Genomic DNA, 6,569 nt, shown 5'->3' with positions numbered 1-6,569 from the left:
ATCATCCCACCCTCTCCCTCTCCCTCTGAGTCCAAATGTCCACTATGCACATCTGTGCCTTTTTTGCTGTCTTGCATACAGGGTCATCATTGCCATCTTTCTAAATTCCATATATATGTGTTAGTATACTGTATTGGTGTTTTTCTTTCTGGCTTACTTCACTCTGTATAATCGGCTCCAGTGTCATCCATCTCAACAGAACTGATTCAAATGTATTCTTTTTAAAGGCTGAGTAATACTCCATTGTGTATATGTACCACAGCTTTCTTATCCATTCATTTGCTGATGGACATCTAGGTTGTTTCCATGTCCTGGCTATTATAAACAGTGCTGCGATGAACATTGGGGTACATGTGTCTCTTTCAATTCTGGTTTCCTCAGTGTGTATGCCCAGCAGTGGGATTGCTGGGTCATATGGCAATTCTATTTGCAATTTTTTAAGGAATCTCCACACTGTTTTCCATAGTGGCTGTACTAGTTTGCATTCCCACCAACAGTGTAGGAGGGTTCCCTTTTCTCCACACTCTCTCCAGCATTTATTGCTTGCAGATTTTTGGATCGCAGGCATTCTGACTGGTGTGAAGTGGTACCTCATTGTGGTTTTGATTTGCATTTCTCTAATAATAAGTGATGTTGAGCATCTTCTCATGTGTTTGTTAGCCATCCGTATGTCTTCTTTGGAGAAATGTCTATTTAGTTCTTTGGCCCATTTTTTGATTGGGTCGTTTATTTTTCTGGAATTGAATTGCATAAGTTGCTTGTATATTTTTGAGATTAGTTGTTTGTCAGTTGTTTCATTTGTTATTATTTTCTCCCATTCAGAAGGCTGTCTTTTCACCTTGCTTATATTTTTCTTTGTTGTGCAGAAGCTTTTAATTTTAATTAGATCCCATTTGTTTATTTTTGCTTTTATTTCCAGAATTCTGGGAGGTGGATCATAGAGAAAAATATGGAACGCTTCACGAATTTTCGTGTCATCCTTGCGCAGGGGCCATGCTAATCTTCTCTGTATCGTTCCAATTTTAGTATATGTGCTGCCGAAGCGAGCACATTCTGGCTATCAGTTTTGAAAATTATTATTATTATATCTGTACTGTTCCATAATATTAATTTTTAATATACATGTTTCCTACTAGACAGAAACATGGATCATGCTTTATCTTTATATACCATCAACTCCTGTCCTAGTACCTGGCACGAAGTAGGCCCACAATAAATGTTTGAATAATGAGTTCATAATTGAATGATACTGTTTTCTTGAGGAAGATAAAGATTTTCTGTGTTCACCCTCTTTTAGTTCTGCTCTTTTATCCTTTCACTTTTCACTTTCATGCATTGGAGAAGGAAATGGCAACCCACTCCAGTGTTCTTGCCTAGAGAATCCCAGGGATGGGGGAGCCTGGTGGGCTGCCGTCTATGGGGTCGCACAGAGTCAGACACGACTGAAGTGACTTAGCGGCAGCAGCAGAGATCTTCATGACATACAAATGATATAATTAAAACATTTCTCAGACAGACTAAGCTATATCTAGCTTTTACTCTCAATTCAATGATTATAAATACCTTACTGGGAATTCCTTAGTTGTTCAGTGGTTAGGGGTCTGAGCTCTCACTGCCATGGGCTAGATTTCAGTCCACGGTCCGGGAACTAAAATCTCACAAGCCATGCAAATAGACCAAAATAAAAAAAGACTTTATTGAGTGAAACTCCGATATTAGCAGTATATTAGCTGGTTATTCATTTATGGGAGGTTAGTTTCAAAGACGGAGAAGGCAATGGCACCCTACTCCAGTACTCTTGCCTGGAAAATCCCATGGATGGAGGAACTTGGTGGGCTGCTGTCTATGGGGTCGCACAGAGTCGGACACGACTGAGCGACTTCCCTTTCACTTTTCAGTTTCATGCATTGGAGAAGGAAATGGCAACCCACTCCAGTGTTCTTGCCTGGAGAATCCCAGGAACAGGGGAGCCTGGTGGGCTGTTGTCTATGGAGTCGCACAGAGTCAGACATGACTGAAGCGACTTAGCAGCAGCAACAGCAGCAGCAGTTTCAAAGAATAGCACTGTAGTTTTTCCTAAAGCACCAGGAGATTCATTCTTTGGGGGAAAAAGAAATCTCTTTATGTATGGTCTTGATTATCACCCTTCAGTTTCCTAAAACTCTGTTCATCTTTTTTTTTTTTAACTTCATCCCCATTTATTCTGTTGGTTTAACAAATGCTCTGAAGTGAGCATTCAAGTTTAACCTCTTTGTCTAGTAGGAAATGCAACAGTGAGAGACTGGCATATTTCAAAATGCTCTTACTTAAAAAATTTAAAAATCTCAGAATTATAATTGCCAAGAAGATTGATGTGGGTCCTCAAAGAGGTAGCATGATATACGAATAAAACTGAGGGGCTTGGGAGAAATGTAAGATGAAGTAAGTGCAAGGTTGTTTATTATAGCAATGGCTTAAACAGCAATGACTGCAAACAACTAAATTCTTAATAAGAGTGAGCTGGTAAACAGATTATGATACATCAATGTAAAAGTCTAGGTACCCATAATAAAAAACCAAAGAGTTATTTTTTCTAACCTGATATTGAAAATTAGTAACCTTTTTTTAAAAGCAGGTTGTAGGGGAATGTATATTTGATCACAGTTTGTGTTTTAAAAGGAGCAATTTTATATGCACATTTATAACTTTTTGCTTATTAATGCTTACAGATTTTCTTTTAGGACACATCTGAATCTGCTCAAATTGATTACTAATATTTAGAAATTGAACAGTGAAATTATAAAACTTCTAAAAAAATCAGCAAATACAGTTTTAAAAATCATTAGTTTCATTATAAAGAATATGGACACCAGACTTTCCCTTGGGTTTGGAGGTTGGATCCACTACTTGTAGGATAAGTGAACTTGAGTAGTTTCACTTTGTAGATCAGAGTCTGGATAATGGGACTAAATTAACGCTCACTCCACATTTTTGGGGAAGGGGAGGGACTTCCCAGGTGGCACTAGTGGTAAAGAACCCACCTGCCAATGCAGGTAGGTACGGGTTGCAAGAGACATGGGTTCATTCCTGGATAGGAAAAATCCTCTGGAGTAGAAAATGACAACCTGCTCCAGTATTCTTGAAGAATCCCATAGACAGAAGAGCCTGGTAGGGTCACACATAGTCAGACATGACTAAAGTAACAGCATGAGATAGTACTTCGAAAGCATTATCTGAGCATAACACCACTGAGTAAGTGATGCCACTATTATTAAAATATAATACCTCACCGGGCTCATTTGCCTTGTTTAATAGCCCTTTCTCTTTCAAAAGTGGCTCAGAGTTCTGGCTGGAGAATTTAAAGAATTTTTCACTTCCTATTGGCTAGGAATTAGAAGGAAAATAAAGGAAAAACTCTGTAAGATCTGATTTTCATAAATCCTTTATCATATAACTGCTAAGAGTTCTGCTTCTCTGATTAATTTCTGACAGATATACAAGATAACTGTCTTTCTTTAAAAACTTTTAAATTTATCTTTTAAATCTCTGAAATGAAACACTTAAAATGGTATGAGGAAGCATTTTAAATCATTAAATCATTGATTTTATTTTTACTACATTACATTTTCTGGGACCAATTATGTTTATTAAAAAGTACACACAAAATAAAAGGTATGTAGTTGGAAGTATTTATTGACATTTCTGTAGAAGTCTGTACTGTATAGTGTGGAACGAAGCATAAAATCAATGAAAGAAATGGTCCCTTACTGAAAATCATTTGACTAAATTTGAAGACTGTATTATATAGGTACCAACAGTAATTTTCAGTGGCTTGAAACACAGAGGCTTGTTTTTGCTTTCACTATATGTCTGGCTTAGGCCACAAGGGAAATTTGCCCATAGCATTACTAGGGAACTCAGGTCAATGGAGACGTCACAATTTGACACATGCATTCTTCTAGTGGAAGACACAGTTGGAAGGTTGAACTCTGTTATGCTTTTTCTCAGAAGTGACACATCACTTTTTCTTCAGCCAGTTCGCCTGAAATATTCACATGCTCTTATCTAACTACAAAGAGGCTGGAAAATGTGAGGGAAAAAATTGAATGTTTCATGAAGACCACTCACTCTGCCATAAAGAAGGAATAAACTTTAAGACCTGGAAGACACTTTAACAAAACACATTATGGCAACTGTAAATAAATAAAAAATAAAATGAATTCTGGGAAGATTCAGAGGAAAGGAGTGGGAGTCAATCAATTATTATGGCTACAAGTCTACTTGGAAAATAAGAACACTGAGGCAAGTGGCAAACATTCAGCTGAGCAAATATGAGCTGTCATAGATGGGTCAGACTTACTATTAGAAAAAAACTGAGATTGATGATTAAGTGTTGACAATTAAGTTGAAATCTCATGAAAGAGGAAAGTGTTTAGGGGTGAAAATAGTAAAAGAGAAAGCTTGAAAATTATCTCAAGGGATGATTAGTCGCTAAGCCATGTCCGACTCTCTTGTGACCCCATGGACTGTAGCCCACCAGGCTCCTCTGTCCATGGGATTTCCCAGGCAAAAATACTAGAGTGGGTTGCCATTTCCTTCTCCAGGAGATCTTACCAACCCAGGGATTGGACCCACATCTCCTACATTGTTAGGCAGGTTCTTTACCACTGAGCCACCTGGGAAGCCCCTTAATAAAGAAACACAAATAGATAAAAGAAGATAAAGATAAAGAAAGGTGAAGAAGATAAGATTACTATTATGAACCTGTGCATGATGAATAGTTTTACAGACATAAAATTAAAGACTTTAATGCTTGGTTATAATCTAGAATAAGTTTTATTTGTTCTTAAGATGAGAGAACTGAGATCCAAAAAGCTTGGGACTTACCCAATGCCTTACAAGTATTTTCCTGCCAAGATATAGAATATAATATATAGAATATAGGTCTTTTTTGTTTGACCTCCATAATACACTGTCTGACCGTTGGCCTTTAATGCAAATGAGATATCAACACAAATAAGCATTTAGTGTTAACTTTAACCTAGAGGAAATTAACCAGCATCAATCTAGTACTCACAGTGAAGTAATAACAAAATGGATCTAATAGTGCAGCCAGTAGAAATGGAACTTGTTAAAAGAGGAAGAGGCAGCAGATGAAGACTATTTGCACAATTTAGAGAGTATTAATGATCAAATTAAGAGGTATTGGTACTTAGGACATCTGAGGTGAATTGTGGCTTAAGCTTTTTTTAAAATTACAATGTGTACTTCATATTTTTAGAATTGTGCAATTTTATTTCTTCCAGACTTTCTTCTGGCATAGCCTGTCACTAAATTCAATTTTTAAAAGGTCAAATCTATTAAAAAGCAAAAGTGCTTGAGCTATTTTCTCGTTCTCCTTTTATACATTCTGCCTTAATTTTGAACGGTTAATTGGAAACCAGCTTCAACTTCAAAAGCCCAGTTGTAGCTGGAGACAGCTACCCTTGTAACTGGTTCTAGCTGATTGTCAGACCTCCTCTATTAGGACCTGTCCTTATTGATTTGGGAAAACTTGAGAGCTGATTTAACCAACTGTGCCCAGCGTAAGGGAGAATAGCCTGGTTTTTAGCTTTGGTGTCAGCAGAGCAAGTAGGAAGTGATCCTTCAATAACTGCTTCTTGATAGTGTTAGAAATTCCTTTGATCTCATGTGCCTGGTTCTTCTTGTAATTAGAAAGGCTCACTTCCTCTTTGTCAACCCCCAAATAAATTTGAAATCCATTTTGCTAGCAGGTAAAAGGCTAGCTGAGTATATACCCAACCTTTTGTCTTTCTGTATTTTAATACATCTCTCTCTGGGTAAAACCAGAGCTCTGGTTCTCCATAAGGGATATCCTGGCCCCTTTATTTACCAGCTTCTGTCCTTAGGTGGGATATCCAGGCTTTACTTCCTTTAGTCTTAAAATTGAGCTAATAATACAAGCTGCCATGCTTAGTTATGTTGAATATTAAATGAGACAACATTTGTGAAATCTCTAATATACTGTCTTATAAATACTAAGTACTTTGGTGAAAGCTAATAAATGATGGAGTTTGGATTTGAACTGGATTTTATATCTTTCCTCTACAGTAAATATAATGCTGGGCCCATAAATATATTTGGTTATTATCCTTATAGCTTTTGTGCTCAAGAAAATTTGGTAGTTCTTGTGGAATTTCCAGCTGTAGAGCAACACTTGGGAAAGGGCCTTCACACAAGTGACAAATACTGTTCAGTAGCCCATAATATGTGCCAAATGAGCAATAAGTTTTAGGTATATTAAAATTTGGGTAGAGGGAGAAGTTTCTTAAAGCTGATATAAACAGCCAAACTTTAAGAAGGGATTTGCCTAAACTGTGAGGGATTAATCAAATGTGAATAAGAATAATAAGAAAGTGTATTCCAAGGAGAAATTAAACGAACAAAGACATAGCAGCTGGCATGAATGGGGGATAATTAGCATATCTGGCTGCTAGAGTGATTTGTGTAGGTAAATAATAGGAAATATGTTGAAATAGAGTGATGGTAATGAATGGGAGAGCACTTCAAATACTAGAGTTTATGAATAA

General features: G+C 37.0%; 1 non-coding gene across 1 annotated transcript; it reads right to left on the bottom strand.

The window, feature by feature from the left end:
- Window positions 1-943: 943 nt before the first annotated feature.
- LOC128044103 (U6 spliceosomal RNA) lies at window positions 944-1,050 on the bottom strand. The gene has a single exon (XR_008199071.1). It is a non-coding gene; the product is annotated as a U6 spliceosomal RNA (small nuclear RNA).
- Window positions 1,051-6,569: the final 5,519 nt, after the last annotated feature.

Source organism: Budorcas taxicolor, chromosome 2 (genome assembly GCF_023091745.1).
Source record: "Budorcas taxicolor isolate Tak-1 chromosome 2, Takin1.1, whole genome shotgun sequence".
Taxonomy (NCBI): domain Eukaryota; kingdom Metazoa; phylum Chordata; class Mammalia; order Artiodactyla; family Bovidae; genus Budorcas; species Budorcas taxicolor.
This window is presented reverse-complemented; position numbering and strand designations above follow the sequence as displayed.